This window comes from Pseudophryne corroboree, chromosome 4, assembly GCF_028390025.1.
Source record: "Pseudophryne corroboree isolate aPseCor3 chromosome 4, aPseCor3.hap2, whole genome shotgun sequence".
Classification (NCBI taxonomy): domain Eukaryota; kingdom Metazoa; phylum Chordata; class Amphibia; order Anura; family Myobatrachidae; genus Pseudophryne; species Pseudophryne corroboree.
In genome coordinates this window covers 665835208-665855444 of record NC_086447.1, presented here as the reverse complement: position 1 = coordinate 665855444, position 20237 = coordinate 665835208, and the positions used below count along the sequence as shown (strand labels likewise).

General features: G+C 43.2%; 1 long non-coding RNA gene across 1 annotated transcript in view; it reads right to left on the bottom strand.

The window, feature by feature from the left end:
* The window catches only part of LOC134911683 (uncharacterized), a 325180-nt gene that overhangs the window by 245380 nt on the left and 59563 nt on the right, over positions 1-20237 (bottom strand). Inside the window, exon 3 of the long non-coding RNA XR_010176763.1 lies at positions 14482-14523. This is a non-coding gene — a long non-coding RNA (uncharacterized LOC134911683). The remainder of the gene's footprint in view (positions 1-14481; positions 14524-20237) is intronic.

Below are 20237 nucleotides of genomic sequence, written 5' to 3'. Positions count from 1 at the left end.
TCCGATCCCCATTTGGCATTACAGAATACTTATAACTCCAAACTTCTAGTTTTTATGAACTTTAACTTTAAGGAGCTTGTATCTTTCGTATCTGAGGATGCATTTAATGAATGTCCGATGTTCTCTTCCAGGTTTGATTACAAATTGTCTTACAGAGCTGAGAGCATGGGTTATGTCTGGACAATTCGAAATGCTTGCATACAGTACATTAAAGTTCCAAGGGCACTTTAATAATGAACTCTCATTATTTCCTCTATCTCTACCTCTGTTTTGTTTAGATTTTTTGGACACAAAATATCTATAATTACACTGTCATAGTCGAAAACTCACACATAGCACTTATGGACACACTTAGACTAGGTCCTTTGATGCTCAATATCTTATTTAGCTGCATTGTTATTTACTAGCATGGATGTGGCTGTTTTGGACTCAACAAACCAAGGGCAAAGTTTTTTAAACTAAAAGTACAGTATACGCCATGGATCAATGGTGAGTTCTACTTCCAAACCACTAAAGTTTCTAAAGGTAGTTTTGATCTTCTAAACTGAATCTGCCATTTATTATTCATCAAAAAGGCTAACCCCAAATTGGTGATCAGCCCTATCACTTGAAGCCTACTCTAATTAGGACAGTAAGAGTGGTGTCCCCCTGAGTTTGCTACATCTAGTACTCAGGGACGTGCAGTAAGCTAAATAGCTCAGTAGGCAGTGGCTAGTATTAGAGCCAGATTTACACACAATATATGAGTCAAAGGGTTCATCTGGACATTATACACAGGTGCAGCAGCATAAACTCCTGGAAATTTGGTAAGCTTTGTTCAGAGAAGTGCGGAAAAGATAGGCAGGTAAGGCACTGCTTCACCTGCCATATACTTTTTTCTCCAGAGTTTTGGCTATAACAATTATTAGAATAATACAAAGAAGATATTTTCAAATATATTCTTTGTATTTTTCATATACTTTATACAGTCAAAACTCTGGCACAAACATTAGTATTACAGGAAAGGCTCTGCCTCACCTGCCTCACCCCACCGCATGTCACTGCTAGTATTAGGCTTTACCAGCCATTGCTTGTGCTACTAGAGAAGGTATACACCTAGCATGGGGTCCACATGCTGTAGTACCAAGCAGCCCTAGGTTGCTCATTATGGGGCTGTATTCCCAATAAATGGTAATGCCCTTAAAAAAATGTGAGCCCTCTCCTTAGGAGAAACCAGCACTGGTATGCTAGGGCTCTTCCCACACCTGGATAGTACTGTGTGTGTGGTAATAAATATCCGATTGGTAAGTATTAACCTGCCCATGTGTTCTAATAAAAGCAGTTACTATTCTCTGATCAGAGCACTGCTATTCATTTATATGGGAATGACAGGTGCAATGACAATTATTTGCTGTGGGGTCCTGAGGGGATGAGTTCAACATTGTTATTGTTATTTTGCCAAGCCATGATGTGTATACAAAGATCAACATCCATTGGATCTGAGTAACAAACTAGTAAAAGAGGGGAAGTCTTTTTTCAATAAGGACTTTTTTCAACGTGTGTTTCAGACATAGAACCCAGTCAGATCATCTCCACAGCTGGCATCGGTGGCTGACCAATTGACAAAGGTCTTTTCAATCCTTTAATCTGCATTTGTGTTATAGGCCTCTATTTCATCTTGATTCGGTAGCAGTCTTTTCCAACAATTTATCATTTTGCCAGTTTGTATTTGTCATGCCCTTATTTTCATTGTTTGTGTCATCACCTCCTTTGAATATATTATTTTATGAAAAGTCTGCTTATGGGAGGATCCGAAATAGGGCCTAAAAAAAACCTTCTTCACCTTTTTAAGCATCACTTTTGTAAGTGCAATACTTAAGGGGACAGAGTACTCCAGAACATGGTGGTGGAATTAACTGGACTAGTCATGGTGGTGCAATTAACTGGACAAGTCACTCACATTATATATATGTCCACAGTGAACTTATTACACTAGTGGTTTAAATAGTTGTAATGTAACTACTAAATAGGGACAGCAGTTGTATTCTACACTGTGGTTTAGTGGCAGTTTTGAGTTTAGTATATCAGTGGTGTATGGTATGTTAGCTATTTTTCTTTTTGTTTTTAGAAAACCATCCCGTTTATCAATAATTTCTGAACACTTTAATCAAGAGCCGATGTTTTGTTTGAGATTTGCAAACTATTTTTATTAGGATCCCCCCTTTCTAAATAAAATGTTCCCATTTTAACTTTTTTGACTTTATGGGATTCTTGTGCATTCAAACTCTCACAAAGTACTGTATTTGTTCCACTTGCTATCAGAGATGTAATAATTCCCTTCACATATCAATCTATATACACTGCTCAAAAAAATAAAGGGAACACTAAAATAACACATCCTAGATCTAAATGAATGAAATATTCTTATTAAATACTTTGTTCTTTACATAGTTGAATGTGCTGACAACAAAATCACACATAAATTATCAATGAAAATCAAATTTATTAGCCCATGGAGGTCTGGATTTGGAGTCACCCTCAAAATTAAGGTGGAAAAACACACTACAGGCTGATCCAACTTTGATGTAATGTCCTTAAAACAAGTCAAAATGAGGCTCAGTAGTGTGTGTGGCCTCCACATGCCTGTATGACCTCCCTACAACGTCTGGCCATGCTCCTGATGAGGTGGCGGATGGTCTCCTGAGGGACCTCCTACCAGACCTGGACTAAAGCATCCGCCAACTCCTGGACAGTCTGTGGTGCAACGTAGCGTTGGTGGATGGAGCGAGAATGATGTCCCAGATGTGCTTAATTGGATTCAGGTCTGGGGAGCGGGCGGGCCAGTCCATAGCATCAATGCCTTCGTCTTGCAGGAACTGCTGACACACTCCAGCCACATGAGGTCTAGCATTGTCTTGCATTAGGAGGAACCCAGGGCCAACCGCACCAGCATATGGTCTCACAAGGGGTCTGAGGAACTCATCTCGGTACCTAATGGCAGTCAGGCTACCTCTGGCGAGCACATGAAGGGCTGTGCGGCCCCCCAAAGAAATGCCACCCCACACCATTACTGACCCACTGCCAAACCGGTCATGCTGGAGGATGTTGCAGGCAGCAGAACGTTCTCCTTGGCGTCTCCAGACTCTTTCACGTCTGTCACTGTGCTCAGTGAGAACCTGTTTCATCTGTGAAGAGCACAGGGCGCCAGTGGCGAATTTGCCAATCTTGGTGTTCTCTGGCAAATGCCAAATGTCCTGCACGGTGTTGGGCTGTAACCACAACCCCAACCTGTGGATGTCGGGCCCTCATACCACCCTCATGGAGTCTGTTTCTGATCGTTTGAGTAGACACATGCACATTTGTGGCTTGCTGGAGGTCATTTTGCAGGGCTATGGCAGTGCTCCTCCTGTTTCTCCTTGCACATAGGCGGAGGTAGCGGTCCTGCTGCTGGGTTGTTGCCCTCCTACGGCCTCCTTCACATCTCCTGATGTACTGGCCTGTCTCCTGGTAGCGCCTCCATGCTCTGGACACTACGCTGACAGACACAGCAAACCTTCTTGCCCCAGCTCGCATTGATGTGCCATCCTTGATGAGCTGCACTACCTGAGCCACTTGTGTGGGTTGTAGGGAGGTCATACAGGCACGTGGAGGCCACACACACTACTGAGCCTCATTTTTACTTGTTTTAAGGACATTACATCAAAGTTGGATCAGCCTGTAGTGTATTTTTCCACTTTAATTTTGAGGGTGACTCCAAATCCAGACCTCCATGGGTTAATACATTTGATTTTCATTGATAATTTATGTGTGATTTTGTTGTCAGCACATTTAACTATGTGAAGAACAAAGTATTTAATAAGAATATTTCATTCATTCAGATCTAGGATGTGTTATTTTAATGTTCCCTTTATTTTTTGGAGCAGTGTGTATATATATATATATATATATATATATATATATATACTGTATAAAAAGCAGATCTGATTCATAACAAAATCTCCTGAACCATAAGGACTACGAATTTGACATTTCAACAGTAACTTGCTTTTGTGATGTAGGCACCCACTAAGAATGGATTTTTCAAAAGTCCACCCACAAAGGGGTTAAAAGGGGTAAGATGATTATTGGGAATTCCCCTCTCACAGAAGAGAGTTAAGACAGCCCACCCAGTTGCAGTTGCAGAGCAGTCCATTATTCAAATAGGGAAGCCACATCAACTGCCATCCCTAAACACTGTCAAACATCGCTGGGTGTGGCTCCCCTATTTGAATAATGGACAGCTCTGCAACTGCCACTGGCAAGGCAGTCCAGCCTTATGGTTCAGCAGATTTTGTTATGAATCAGTGGTATTTGCCTTTTTATATTTATAGATTTCAGATATACTGTACAGTACATTTGTACATCTGTATTCAAAATATTGGACTGCTCTGCAACTGCCACTGGCAAGGAAGTCCCGCCTTATTGTTCAGGAGATTTTGTGATGAGTCAGTGGTATTTACCTATACATATATAGATTTCAAATATAAGTACTTAACCAACCTATTTCCAGTCAGGAGAGGATAGTGTCTCAATTATCAGAGGTTAACCTGTCACTTGAACTAAACATTGCTGAACCTCTCAGAGAGCAATAAGAGGAAAGGAGAGATAGATATTTTGACTCTTAAATGCATTAAAGGAATGCTTACAGCCAGCAACTGCTTATCTGCTGTGTAAAGGGTACTGACAGCTCTCCCAGTGACCTTAAGTGTTGTGCAAAAATATTTACCTTTTTTACCTCAAAGCAGGAGTCCTAAGGAGAGCGAGAAGCTAAGCAAGGAGACCTAGGGATTTTTGGAACAGAGTTAGCCTATCCCTGCAAATCTTACATATTTAACATACAGTGGACAGAGATTGGACTGTCGTCCCAGTATTTACAGCACTGAGCAGGGCAGCATCAGCAGTGGGACGGGGCAAAGAAGGCAGATTATTCTTCTCAGCGCCAGCCTTTTGACAGCATCAATAGGGAAAGGTCCGAACGGAGGTGTGGCCTGACAAAGATTGGCAGCGGTGGGCAGAGCATATCCTGCTGTAAGTCTAATTGCTGATCTTCTGTGATAAACTAACCTGTTAACTTTAGGTATATCCCGTTGTCCAGAAAATAAGACACAGAGTCTACAAATTCCCGTACAATAAAATCTGTTTATTGTTTTGGTGTGTTCTCGGGCGGATTCATGTACTGTAGGGGCACTATGATGCTACCAGTTCTCAACAACATCCTACCACAAGTGAGACTATGGAATATGAACTATGCCAGTCCTCCTCAGTCCCCTCATCTATGGGGGTATTCAATTCAAGTCAAGTTTCCCACTTTTTTAGGTCAGATAGTGTTCCGACCTATGCAGTTGGGCTGCTGTTTTTCCGACAGGTCGGCAATTCCAACTTGTCAGAAAACTTGTTTAGCGGCGGATCCACATGTTTTGTTGGATTTGTGCCCAAATCCAACAGGTTTTTGACCCATTTCCGACATTGTCAATCCTACTTTAAAAAAAGTTGGATTGACATTGTCGAGAACGGCCAAATCCTGTCGGATTCAGCCGCTAATTGAATACTGAAATGTCCGATCTTTTCCGTTGGAGAGGATCCAACATCAATTGAATGCCCCCCAATATATATAAATGCAAAAGCCCTTACCCCCACTAATTCTCTTACTTCCCGATATATTAGGAAGCTGAAATTGAACATAGGTATTCTTCAGGTGGGAAATAGAAAAACGACGTAATTAGAATTTTAATAAACCTCCTCTAAGGGAATAAAAAGGGTTGACATAATGACGTGATTACCGATGCATGGCTTGGGTTGCGTGAATGATAACGCCCAAACAAACAATTGGATCAAAATTTGGATTGCACCTCCAGTGTGTAGAATTTAATAAACTACAAAAATGTGAAAGCCCTCACTCACTTACTCACTCACTCACTCACTCACTCAACACTAATTCTCTTACTTCCCGATATGTTAGGAAGATTAAATTTAACATACTTGTAGGTATTCTACAGGTCGGAAATAAGAAAACGACATAATTAGAATATTAAAAAAAAACTTCCCTAAGGGGATGAAAAGGGTGTTGACATAATGACATCATTACCGATGCGTGGCTTGCGTTGTGGGAACAAGAACGCCCAAACGGACAATCGGATAAAAATCTGGATTGCACCTCCAGTGTGTAGAATTTAATAAACTACAAAAATAGTCCTGTCACTTTTTACCATACCATTTTTGCTCCTCGGGTAATGCCAAGAGCCATGGATTAATATTTACTTACATTAAGACGTCTCAAATTTTCAGCTCTATAGATTGACCAAATTTTTAACACTCATTTATATTTACAACAGTGAAATCAGAAACTCCGGTGCGAAGAACGAGTAGAACAGATAGTATCTTATAAATGTAACCATTTTGTATTTTGCAAAAATAATTATATGCTTTTTATCAGGGGGAATTGAGCAGGGGGTCCTGCTAGTAGTCCGCTAATCAGGTACACGTGGCCAGATTAATGGGGGGGGGGGGCAATAGAGGCATTCGTCCCGAGGCCACCACACATAGAGTGTCCCCACAGTGTCCGTAATTAGATGGACTCCTTGGCAGCTCAGCTGCACTGTTTATAGCGGTTTCCGCAGAGGTTCAGTGCTGGTGTGGCAAGATTGTTGTGTGGAGATATGAGGCATCATGCAGGAAGGAGGCGGCCAGGCTGCAGGGAGAAGAGGGGACAGAGGAGGAACTGAGCTGTTCATCGCTGACACAAACACAACCTATCTCTCAAAGAGACACACACACACACCTCTCTCTCTCAAAAGGGACACACACACCTCTCTTAACCCTTTTACACCACCAGCTAGTAACACGGGTTATTGCACATGAGCGCGCATAACCCGTGTTGCTGGCTGGTGTAAAAGGGTCGAGTTGGAATAGTCCGGGTCGAGTGACCCGATATTCCAACACGGGAAGTTTGCGGGGCTGAACACGTGTTCAACCCGGCAAACTGAGCAGTGTAAACGGTAGCCGGGTCGATGTGACCCGGCTTCCCATTTACACTCTATGTGCGGGCAGCGTTTGGAGATCATATGATCTCCAAGCGCCGCCCCCATCGTGTCACCGGCAACGTCACCAACCCGACAATATGCCTGGCTGGTGAGTCCGGTGTAAAAGGGGCTGACGTGGGTCGCAGTCGGGTAGCTCCCATGTCAGGGTTTCCGGCTGCAACCCGCTTTCTTTGGTGTAAAAGCGGCATCTCTCAAAGGGACACACACCTCTCTCTTTCTCTCTAAGGAACACACACACATCTCTCTCTGTCTAAGGGACACACACACCTCTCACTCTCTCTTTAAGACACACACACCACTCTCTTTCTCTCTAAGGAACACACACACATCTCTCTCTGTCTAAGGGACACACACACCTCTCACTCTCTCTTTAAGACACACACACCTCTCTCTTTCTCTCTAAGGGACACACACACCTCTGTCACTCTCAAAGGGGCCCCCACAAGTTTGTTGTTCAGGAGCCCCCATGGCCCTTCAGGTACACATTCACTGCCTTCACCCTGTACAACCATCTACTGTATGTAACTCACTTTTGCAGTACAAGGTTAACACCTATAACACTTTCTAGTGTAAATGCTAACTACGCCAATACACACTGATTGCCTTCACCATTCCCACCGCTCTCTGTATCCATTTTTGCAGCATACCATTATCATTCTCTCAGCATGCTTTCTACTGTAAAATGGTGGCTAAAACCAAGAGGGATTGGAATATATGTAATCCAAACATGTAAGATTCACAGGAAAATTAAGTGTTGCCTCATTTTTCATACAGTATCTGGATTTGGTGCGAAGAACCAAGTTGTGCCTCAGTTTGTCCCAGTCTCCTAAAATACAGTAATGTCAGACAAAGTGCACATTTCTAATAAATAGCAAACTGTTTGAGGTTTTCATTTAACTTTTCCAATGAGCATATTCATATCTGACCCCAGAATCCTGCAAATAATGGGCCTGATTCAGTAAGGATTGCAAATTCTGCTAATTAGCAGAATTTGCAATCCCTTGGATCGCATGCTGGGGGCCTTCCATCGCTGGGCAAGGCTGCCCAGCATGCTGACCGGCACCTCCCCCAGATCAACAAACAGAAATTGTAAACGCATCGCAATTTCTGTTTGTAAGCAGAAACTAAGGATTGCTCCTGCCGGCGCACTTTAGCTGTGCCCGCAGGAGTCCCGCCGCAATGTTCTTGATCGCGGTGGCTGCGTGTGATGTCTTGCAGACACCGTGGTCACGCCCCCAACACACCCCCATTTGCACCGCGCGGCCCCAGTTCATCTGGCTCCACGTCCACAACACTCAGTCTCCTCTCACAACGCTCCGTCTCCTCCCTGGAAATGGAGCGCTGCCGCCCACCCCCGCCATGCGATCGCCTCTGCCTGATTGACAGGCAGAGGCGATCACATTTTCTGTGGCCCCATGCGCAGGATGGGTGCTGTACGTGCGCCCACATCTTTTTCTCAATAATTCCGGTTGGATCGCACACTGCAACCTGAATTAGGCCCAATGTTCACAATATACAGTACTATATGAATGATGTATTTACCAGAGGGAAAATATGACATGTTTATTAGTGTTGGTTTAATGCAAAAATACCAATAATTTGCAAATAATTTAAAAAATAAAATAGCACATCAACATTGCATGCAAATAATTTTTTCATATTCTCAACTTCCAAAAATAATAATCTATGCAACTTTATAATGTCAAATTTGTTGCAGTGTGGGACAGGAAATGCTCATTAAAGAAACACTACAAATCTGGTTTGTAAATATTGAAGGTCTGTAACAATAGAGAATTAACAGGGTTAACAGCTGGAATAGGGAAGAATTATGAAAATGTTGCGTAAAGGACACTTCTAAATGGGAAAATTTTGTGCTTTAAAATATTATTTCACCATATGTTATTTTTCACAATATAGTGTATGAGGTGTTGTAGACATGTGCTTTTCCAATGACTATAAATCTATTTAATTCAATTTAATATGCAAGTGCTTTGCAGTCTTACTTTCAGGGAATGCTTTCAGTTTGGAGTTTTATGTTTTTCTAGCAATAAACTTAGTAAATAATTGTCATTGTTACAGACTGAAGACATAAAATCTCAAACTTATGAAATAGTTGTCATTTTTATAGACTGAATGCATGATCATAAACACATTGTGTTAGAATCAAAAGCCATCTTTTTTCCACTAAAGCAAACTGATATAAACACAATCTACGGTTTAATTCCAGGGTAAAGACCTTCACCAGTTGTAGATACATGTGCTGTAATAATTGATTACATATAGCTGATTGTGGGCCTGGGGCAGTGGTTCTCAAACTGTGTGCCGTGGCATCCTTGGGTGCCTCGGGACACTTGCAGGGATTGGTGGTCCGGGACCAATTCAAATTATTTAAGGTCAATGTAATTGGAAGCCACAAGCACTGGTTTTGCCTATCATAAAATATGTGGACAAACAGACGGAAATCTTGTCCCTCACCACACAAGTGAACCTAAGAATGACATATAAACACAAATTACCTAATTTAATATTTATTTCTAAATTTCTCAATAACAAACATTTAGCCTAGACGTGCCGCAAAACAAATGATGATACTCTAGGGCGCAGTGATTCAAAAAAGTTTGGGAACCAACAGCCTAGAACCTTATTCAGCATCAGTTGCAGTTTTGCTAAATTAGCAAAACTGCAACTGCTTGTGATCGCACGCTGGGGGCTGCCCAGCACAGAGCAAGGCCATTCAGCATGCAAATGGCCACCCAGTGATGCAATCGCAATTCAATTGCGATTGCATCACTAACCCCGCAAAACAAGGGTAGCCCCATGCCTGCAAGGCCTAGCTGCGAAGGAAGGCTCAGCGCCGCACCGAAAATGGCTCCACCCCTGTTTTCATCGTCTCATCCTGCAATGCCACATCACCGACCACCCCGCGAATGCCTCTACCTGTCAATCAGACAGATGCATTCGCATCAATGCTATGCAAATACATTGCTGGCATTTAAAATCATTTGTATGGCGATCTATACCGAATAAAGACCCTTATTCACTATCATTTGCAAATGTGAGAGCGCACACACTAAGCGATTATCAGCAGATTGCCCCTGCGCGAAGACCAAAGTGCAAACCTCTGCAATCGCAGGCATAGTGAAATGTGACGCAAAGTTATTGACAGGAAGTGACCATTTGTGGGATGCAACATGGTGATAGTAGGGAGTGGTTGGGAAAACGCAGACCTAACATGGCCGTTTTTCAGGGCGTGCATCTGACGTCAGCTGTGATGGAAAACATGGTGCCCGTTGCAACTGCACTTGCATTATTTTGATTAGGCATTGGTCAGCCTCAATAGCGATCCTTACTGCATTATGCCCTGTGTTACCTAGTATTGATCTAAAACATGAAATAAGTGACAATAATAGAGGGCCACTGCACTTGGGTCCAATGCTTCATTCTACATGGAGTTTGTCTTTGAGTGTTCACATACAGGACTCATATAGGCAGGGCCGGATTAACAATGGGGCGGATGGAGCTGCAGCTCCAGGCCTCCCCATGAAAATAGGCCCACAGAAGATTGGCAGCATTGACAGAAAAAATGTTTTCCTATCACATGCTGCCAGCGGCCGTCCTCCCAGGTCCCTATGCGAACCCTGCTGAGCCGCCACCTCCCCTACCTTCCCAGGAGAATGCCTCCATTCTCTTGAAGCCGGGTCCCCAGCATTAAAAACAGCGGTGCAGTGAGGAGCTCCCCAGCCCGTCCTGCACCTCATGACATCACATAGGTTCCACCCTCAGGACGGAGCTAGGGGGGAGGAGCCATGGTAGATGGAAGGATGATCTAAAACTGCGTAAACAGGTAGGTAAGGCGGCTGGCACTGATTTTCCTGCTCAGCGATCAGCAGTTAGTCTGATTTACAGCTCGGCTTGGCAGCAGCATTTGGTGGTTTCAACTCTGAACTGTGAGCTTCGGTGTAGAGAGGACACTGACACTGGACTGAGGGGAAAGCGGGACGTCTGTCATACTTTGTAGTGTCCCGCAGCTGATTAAATAAAGTTTTTTTTATTGTTATTAAAAAAATGCTATGCGATGTGTGCGCCGCTGGGGACTTGCAGAGGCTATGTTGCAGCACTGCCCACATAGCTCCTACCTCCTCCTGGTGGCCCCCCTAATACGATTAACATTGATCTTCAACAGGTGAAGGGAAAGTAATAGAAAGAAACAGCAGTTTTTTTGATTGCCTTAGTGGGGGTGGAAGGAGAAATGCAATGTATAATGAGGGAAATGCTATTGGGAATAATTGGGTTAGTTAATTATGGTTAGACGCTCTCTGTGTTATATGTCGTCACAGACGCTCTCTGTGTTATATGGCGTCACAGATGCTCTCTGTATTATTTGGCGTCACAGATGCTCTCTAATATATTGCGTCACAGATGCTCTCTGTATTATATGGCGTCACAGACATTCTATGTATTATATGGCGTCACTGATGCTCTCTGTATTAAATTGCATTACTGATGCTCTCTGTATTATATGGCGTCACTGATGCTGTCTGGATTATATGGCATCACTGATGCACTCTGTATTATATGGCGACACTGCTACTCTCTACATGGGATGTAGTTGGTCGCTAGCTGCATTTGTTCGCTGTGCAGCGATGAGGCAAAAAAATGGCACTTCTGCACATACGTATGCTGCGCAATGCGCATGCGCGGTGTACTATTACAATGAACTATGTAGTTTTACACAGGGTCTAGCGATGCTTTTCAGTCGCACAGGCAGCCGCAGAGTGATTGACATGAAGTGGGTGTTTCTGGGTGACAACTGACCGTTTTCAGGGAGTGATCGGAAAAATGCAGGCGTGGCAGGGCGTGTTCGTGATGTCAAATCAGCGACTGAATGGTCTGAAGTGATCGCAAGCGCTGAGTAGGTTTGAAGCTACTCTGAAACTGCACAAAAATTTTTTGTAGCCGCTCTGCGATCCCTTCGTTCGCACTTCTGCTAAGCTAAAATTCAATCCCAGTGGGCGACGGAATAGTGTTTCCACGGCTGCTAAAAACTGCTAGTGAGCGATCAACTCAGAATGACCCTCACAGAGATCATCAGTGTGCGCCAACTACATGGGACAGCTGCAATGCCCAGTCCACATGCTCTGTAGTCCAACTACACATGACTGTTGTACTGACTACTGCACTACTGCAATTTGCTTCAGGATACTGCTGCGATCTATTTCGGGTGAAAGGCTCAACCCTGTAATAGTCCATTTAAACACTTTGGGATACAAATTAAAAGTGCAGATTACTGTAGGTGCTTTTGTATGTCATTAAACATACCAGGACATATTAATATACCAGCATATTCATTGCTTAAGATGGCTGACATTTTTTTAGGTTAAAAGACAAATTCATTATCACTTTTATGACCAAATTTTATTTTATTAGTTCAATGCACTATGATGTCATATATTTGTTATTACTGTTTACATAATTGTAAAATTTTATAACATACGTATGTAGCCCCTTAAACTATGGGCTCATAATGAAATGTATTAGAGTATAGAATCTATGAATAATAGAATAAATATATAATAATGATTTACTGACTGTGTAAATAAATGAAATATAGTTAATATGAATATGGTAACCCATGTACTGTGTATATAGAGGAGTGTTGACGGTGGTGAATATATAAATTAAACAATGGAATATGTTAAGGAGTAACTTGGCACTTTGGCACGAGCGGGGCTAGATAGACTCTTCTAGAAGCCCCTCATGCCGGATAGTGGGTGCCCGTATGGAGAGGACGGTTGAGGGAAGCGCGAGGGAGCAGCAGGGGAAGAACACAGAGCTGACAAGAAGAGAACGGGGAGAGCTGCTGGAGTCGCCGCTGCGGAGAGCGGGAAATGGAGATTACTGACCGGGACCCGAGGCGGTAGTGAACCCGGACCAGGAGGACTGGACTGCGGCCACCTGAGCAGGGAGAGCACCGCTTGGAAGCTAGGCAGAGATCCGGCTGGTGGCATTATCCAAGACTGAACCCCATGGGGAGATGGCCTGAGCTTGAAGGGAGGACCTGAGGGCTGTGACGCAGGCAGAACGAAGGTGGGCCGGTAAGCAGACTGTGGACCGCCCTTTAGATCTGTGCATCGATTGAAGTCATTAATGCCAGGATACCCTGGTGGCCGAATATAGCCTAGCAGATGCTGCTTTAGCTAAATACTATCCCTCAGTGATCCCCCTAAGTAAAGTAGTAGCGGAGCAGCTAATATGGATGTACATGATAATTATAGTAATTATAATTATTGTAGCTGAACATAACTGGAAGCTGTATACTACTGGAAGTATTCTTCAACATAATAGCAGCCAGAGGGAGTGGGGGAGTGACGTGTGGTGCAAACATCCAGACCGCCCACTTAACCAAGAGCTGGGGGAGGAGAGCCAGCAATGATTGAAAGCTTCTGGTAATTGAGAAAGAATATAGCTCCTAGAGAGACTAATGCTCCCTCTGATTAGTAGTGGGACACCTGTGCTGGCACAGTATCATATAGTGACAGTATCCTGCAAGTAGTGAGGGGATATTTTATAAAGAAAGAAGTACACCCGGTCCACCCCTTATGTACTGATTGAATTGCAGCAGAAAGAGGGGTGAGGTACCGAGCAATATTATATTCAGTGGACATATTGACTTTGGCTGCGGTAGTATCCTTATCATCATCTCTGGCCCCTCAGTATGTTATAAAATAAGGATTATAACGAGGGGACAAATTTCATGGGGGTAATTTACACTTAATGGAGGATAGTAAAGTCCGCTACACAGACCACTATTGGGATGAGGAAAGTTCATAGTCAGCAGGGATAATACGGAGCATCATAGAGACTGACGAAAGATAGGCAACTTTCTCCCCTGACTCCTGAACCCTTAACTAAAAGCCTCAGAGAGCAGCTCCCCAGTATACCACAAGACAAGTATGCCATAACCAGCGGACTTAGAGGAGATTACGACTTTGGAATTTGTACAGGTGGGGTGTCACTGCAGATACCCTCAAATCCTCAGAAACCCAACTAGTATTTAATTCACTCTAATTTGACGACGGCATCGGTATTAAAGAAGATAAATTGGGCCCCAACAGTGCACCAATGATAACTCAGGGGTATACTCAACAAGTGGAATGTAGACTGCAAGGAGTCACAGAATGGTATGGTAGCAAAATTCATCACCTATCGTATACGACACAGTCATGACATATTTTTTGTATTGCATGCAATGTAAAACTGTATGTATATGGAAATAAGCTGGTATATGACACCATAACTTTGTGTATTAAGCTACATTTAATGTAGGAAAATAATCTATAGTATATATAAAGTTAATGGATTGTAATTCTTTTGAATAAAAGTTATTTACGTAGGTAGTCAATTCTCATTAATAAATACTAACCGTTGAAGTGGAGAAAGTTCATTGTAATCGGAAGAGCAGCACCTGAAAGACAAAAGAAGACAACAAGGTAAAACCAACAATTCTATCCCTCACCCCACATGAAATCGTATATATAACCATACGTGTAAAGGCTTTCCCAAGCAAGCCAGGGGTGGTATAAAGACTGCTTGGGTGGAGGCACTCTGTAAGATTGAACTATTTACCCCTTTATTGCAGCAGTAGGGTGCAAAGAAGGGTTACATTTGGAGGCACTGCTGAGATTCTAAAATACCCAGGATTCAGTGGTTGATACCGAAACTATACATCATGGAAGAAGTTACCAACGCCGATATCTATAGGTGGTGTAAAGAAAAGGGCGTGGAACCCTTATGCAGCTTTGGGCTAGTTGGAAAACTTTCATTAGCCAGTGATGATGCAGTCATTCGGGCTGTTGTGCAACTTTATGGTATCAGTCAACCATGTATGGTTGATCGATGGAAAGGACAAGAGGGAGAAACTTTCGCTATCTTACTTAGTAATAGACTTCCTTTGGATAACACATTACTACCCAGTATGGTGGTGGTTGAAGATGTCCCTGGGCGAAAAGTTCAACTAGTGTGGCCTGAAAGTATGGAAGAAGCAGCCACCCCAGGAGAAGACATGGGAAATGATACCACTGCTGCAGGAGACTGTTTTCATATTAATAGTGGGGAGGATCTGACAGAGAATGTGAAAGAATCTCCTGGGAAAGGGGTGGAAACAATGATGGATAAAATGGTCAGTCAGATGGAGAGATTGCATTATGAAGGGGGATATAGAAGACTCAGGATTTTCTCGGGTATTTCCCCTGTGCCTGCTGGTGAAGAAACCTACGATACTTGGAGAGAGGCGGCCATTCAACACTCTGAAGAGTGGCAATGTCCCGAGCATATCAAACGACAGCGTATAGTGGAAAGTCTCCAGGGACCCGCTATGAGGGTGATTCAAGCCACAAGGAGGAGTAAATCTACAGCTACTCTGAAGGATTATCTAGAGGCTTTGGATTTTTCTTATGGCACCATGGAGGATGTAGGTGATTTGATGTCAAGATTACATCGCACCTATCAGGAACCGGGGGAGACTCTAACTCAATATATTTATAGAGTGGATAGATTGATTTACCAAATTGTAGAGAAAGGGGGGATAGCTAAGGAGGCGGTAGATGAAAGCAGAATGCGACAGGTTCTGAAAGGAGCTCTCACTCTTAATCCAGTTGCACAGAGACTACGTTGTACCCGACGGTCAGGACCAGCACCCAGTCTCACGGAACTTGTGAAGGAGGTCAAGTTAGAGGAAGTACAAATCGAGAATCGAGACAAGACTATTAAGAAAGTCAAAGCTATTATACCTGCTATACCTGCCCCCACCTCCACTGTTATGGATGATCGATTGATTAAGTTGTTGGAAGATCAAAATAAAAAAATAGACCAATTGATTGCTTTACAGAGTACAGCGTCATCAAGGCCCTACTGATCGTCGGACTCAAACAGAGGAAGGACAAGGGGAAGTGGTAGTCGTGGGACTATACTCTGTTATAATTGTGGACAACCAGGGCATAGATCCTTTGAATGCCCAGTGAGTGGTATGGAGAGGAATGGAAGAATGCCGTTTTACCACCGGTCCAGAGATGAGCAGATGGAAAACCCCAACGGGAGTTCTGTGAACCCCTCACAGGCTCCCCAACAATAAATGTTCATGCTATGGGGAGTGCCCAGTGGTCCGATGCTATTCCAGACAGTCTCATGGGACATGCACCATTAGTGAAAGCCCTAATAAATGGACAGAAATGTATGGTGTTGTTGGACAGTGGGTCACAAGTGTCCATTGTATTTGAAACATGGTACCGGGAGAATCTGTCAACTGTTCCCATTCAAGCTCTTAGCGGTCTTACAGTATGGGGCCTCAGTGAACAGAAGTACCCGTATTTGGGGTACATAGTTACACAACTTACTTTGGAACCTGGACTAATTACCCCTAATGAGTCTATTCCATTGGTTGCACTGATTTGCCCTGATTCCCCTGGGGATAATGGCCACTTGTCCGCTATAGTGGGTACTAATACCAATATGTTTAGAAATCTAAAGCGATGGTGTGATAAACAAGACAGAGGAAATAATGAAGGGATGAGACCATCGGTAGAACCAGAAATAGTTCACTGTAAATTCTTGGAAAGTCATCCTGATCGAATGGTTACCCATTCGTCTACTGGGTCTCCGTTCAAATACAACCGATTGAATCTGGAAGAGTGTTTTCATGGGAGTGATATTGATCAGACACGAAAAGACCTGCTAATGGAACAGCTCATGTTAAGGGAAGATGTTTTTTCCAAAAGTGATTGGGACCTAGGGACTGCCACGGGTGTTGAACATCATATTAAATTGACAAATAATACTCCATTCCGAGAGAGATCCAGGAGATTGGCTCCGGCTGATTTCGAAGACGTCAGGAGCCACCTTAGAAATTTGTTGGAAAATAATGTCATCGCTGATTCTGAGAGTCAGTATGCTTCACCTATTGTGGTTGCTCGGAAAAAGACTGGAGAAATTCGTCTATGTATAGACTATCGTACTCTGAACAATAGAACCGTGCCTGATCAGTACACCGTACCTAAAGTAGACGAGGCATTGGATTGCCTTCAAGGGAGCCAGTGGTTCTCCGTTCTTGATCTACGATGCGGGTAATATCAGATCCCCATGAGTAGGGAGGATAGGTCCAAAACTGCTTTTATCTGCCCTATTAAGTTCTATGAGTTCTTAAAGATGCCCCAAGGAATCAAGGGAGCACCGGCTACTTTCCAACGAACCATGGAACAAACTGTAGGTGACATGTGTTACCGGGAAGTATTAGTGTACCTAGACGATATCATCGTGTTTGGGAAAGATCTAGATGAACACAATGCCCGGTTACTGAAAGTGTTAGATCGACTAAGAGCCCGAGGGTTAAAGTTGTCAGCCGAAAAAAAATGTAAATTGTGTAGATCTTCAGTTAAATACTTGGGACATGTGGTGAGTCGGAACGGGATAGCCACAGACCCAGAGAAAGTGGCCACGGTGAAGAAATGGCCCCGACCCACCAACCTTAAAGAACTGAGGTCTTTTCTGGGTTTCTGCGGCTACTACAGGAAATTTGTAGAGCACTATTCCAAAATCGCTAAACCATTGACAGATTTAACAAGAGGATATCCGCCAGTCAATAAAGACCGAAGGAAGAAATCAGATGTAGACATGTCTTACCATAAGCCCAGAGAATTGTTTGGAAACAGGTGGACTGACCAGTGTGAGGAAGCCTTTGTTACTCTGAAAGATCGCCTCACTAAATCTCCTGTGTTGGCATATGCTATACCTGATTTGCCTTACGAAGTACACATAGATGCCTCATTAGACGGGCTTGGAGGGGTGTTGTACCAAAAACAAGCGCAACTGTTGAGACCCATTGCCTATGTTAGTAGAGGAATTTCCAGTAGTGAAAGAGATTATCCAGTCCACAAGTTGGAATTTCTCGCATTAAAATGGGTGGTTAGCGAAAAATTGCACGACTATCTTTACGGAGCTCAATTCATTGTACAGACGGATAACAATCCACTTACTTATGTACAGACATCCGCTAAACTTGATGCCACTGGACACCGATGGCTTGCAGCCCTTACCAACTATGATTTCACTATCAAATATAGGCCAGGTATTAATAACCAGGATGCGGATGCTCTATCTAGGATGCCTCACTCGGAAGCTCCAGGAGGTGACTCTGATTGGATTGAAGTACCCGCTGGGGTAGTGAAAGGACTGTGCCAACATATTAGTATCACCAGAAATCAAGAAGTGGCTGCTGTATATGATATAGGAGCTTCTGAAATAGCTATTCCACCTTCCTATTGTAGGTGAGGACGGGTTGAACTGCAGGGGTTAGGGATAATAACCTCCGACCAACTGGCTCAAGAACAACGAAATGACCCCAATATTCTTCCTATTGTTCGGATTATCGAAGATCATACTTATCAGTTACATCGCTCTCAATTACTAAGGAAGGCACAAGTATTGATGCAACAGTACAGGAAGTTAACTATTCTGAATGGGGTATTATTTCGGAAAGTAATTAAGAAGGACGGAGGTACTAAAATGCAGATAGTATTACCAACAAAGTATAAACAGATGGTGCTAGAAGCATTGCATGATCAACATGGTCACCTTGGATATGAGAAAACACAGGGGTTGGTGTCCGATCGTTTTTTCTGGGCTCATATGAATCAGGATATAGAACGATTCTGTAGAACATGCGGTAATTGTATTCTCCGAAAAACGTTACCTATATCTACCGTTCCATTAGTTAATATCACCAGCACGGGACCTATGGAGTTAGTATGCATCGATTTTCTCACCTTAGATGGCCCTGGCAGATCAGACTGTCATATTCTTGTAGTAACTGACCATTTCACGAGGTATGCCCAAGCCTACTTAACTGTGAACCAGACTGCAATAACTGTTGCAAGAACATTGTGGGAGAAATTCTTTGTACATTACGGGTTGCCAGCAAGGATTCATTCCGATCAAGGTCGAGAATTTGAGAGTAAAGTAATTCGAGAACTGTGTCATTGCTGTGGTATAACTAAATCACGCACTACCCCTTATCATCCCCAAGGAGACCCTCAGCCTGAGCGATTTAACAGAACTTTATTAAACATGTTGGGTACCTTAGACTCTAAAAGAAAATCCAACTGGCGGAAATATATTGCTCCTTTAGTGCATGCATATAATTGCACTCGGAACGACACTACAGGATACACCCCATATTACCTCATGTTCGGTCGGGAGGCCAGATTACCCATAGATATTTGTTTAGGAACTCTGAATAATTCTGGGTCAAAAATATCTCACAGCCAATATGTTAGGCAACTGCGTCAACAATTGCGAGAAGCCTATAAACTAGCTGCCGATGCTGCCATAAAAATTGGTGAAAGAAACAAAGAGTATGCCGGCAGGCACCTTAAGGAACACCCGTTAGAGCCCGGAGATAGAGTGCTGATTAGAGCTCTGGGCGTACCACGAAAACAAAAGTTACAGTATAAGTGGAAACCCATTCCCTATATAGTATTAAAACAGCTCCCTAACATTCCTGTGTACCAACTTGCACCTGTCAATGGACAGGGAAGTATAGTAACCTATCATAGACAACATCTACTCCCTATTGCCCAGGACATTAGGTGGGAAAATACAGTCTCGTGTCCTATTGAAGATACTGAAGCTGAAAAATCCGATACATATGAAAGTAACATTCAAAGCATGAGCAAGGAAGCTGAGGAGATTGAGGATGACTCTAATTTGGGATATTACTATTGGGATAGTGAGTCTTGGGGAGAAGGAAGTAATGTCTCAGAGTCATACCCTAGGGAACAAGTAGAAATAACCCATTCATACAATGGAGTAGAACAGGAGAATGTCGGACACAATGATGGTCATGGAAGTGAATCAGGTTGTGACATAACAGATGGTCCTGAATCAATCTCTATGGGTGATAATGGAGAGGGATTTATGTTTGAACAACCACTTATGTGACAACGGGTTAGGCCTCAACGGGTTAGGAGAGCTCCTAGAATACTTACCTATGACCAGTTAGGAACCCCTACTGATATTCCCTTGGTAGTGCACCCTAACATGGTGATGTCATGGCCATATTTTGGATGGAATGTAAATGGTTATACTTATTTAAGAACCATGGAATGTGTATGTAAGTGGTGACATCCA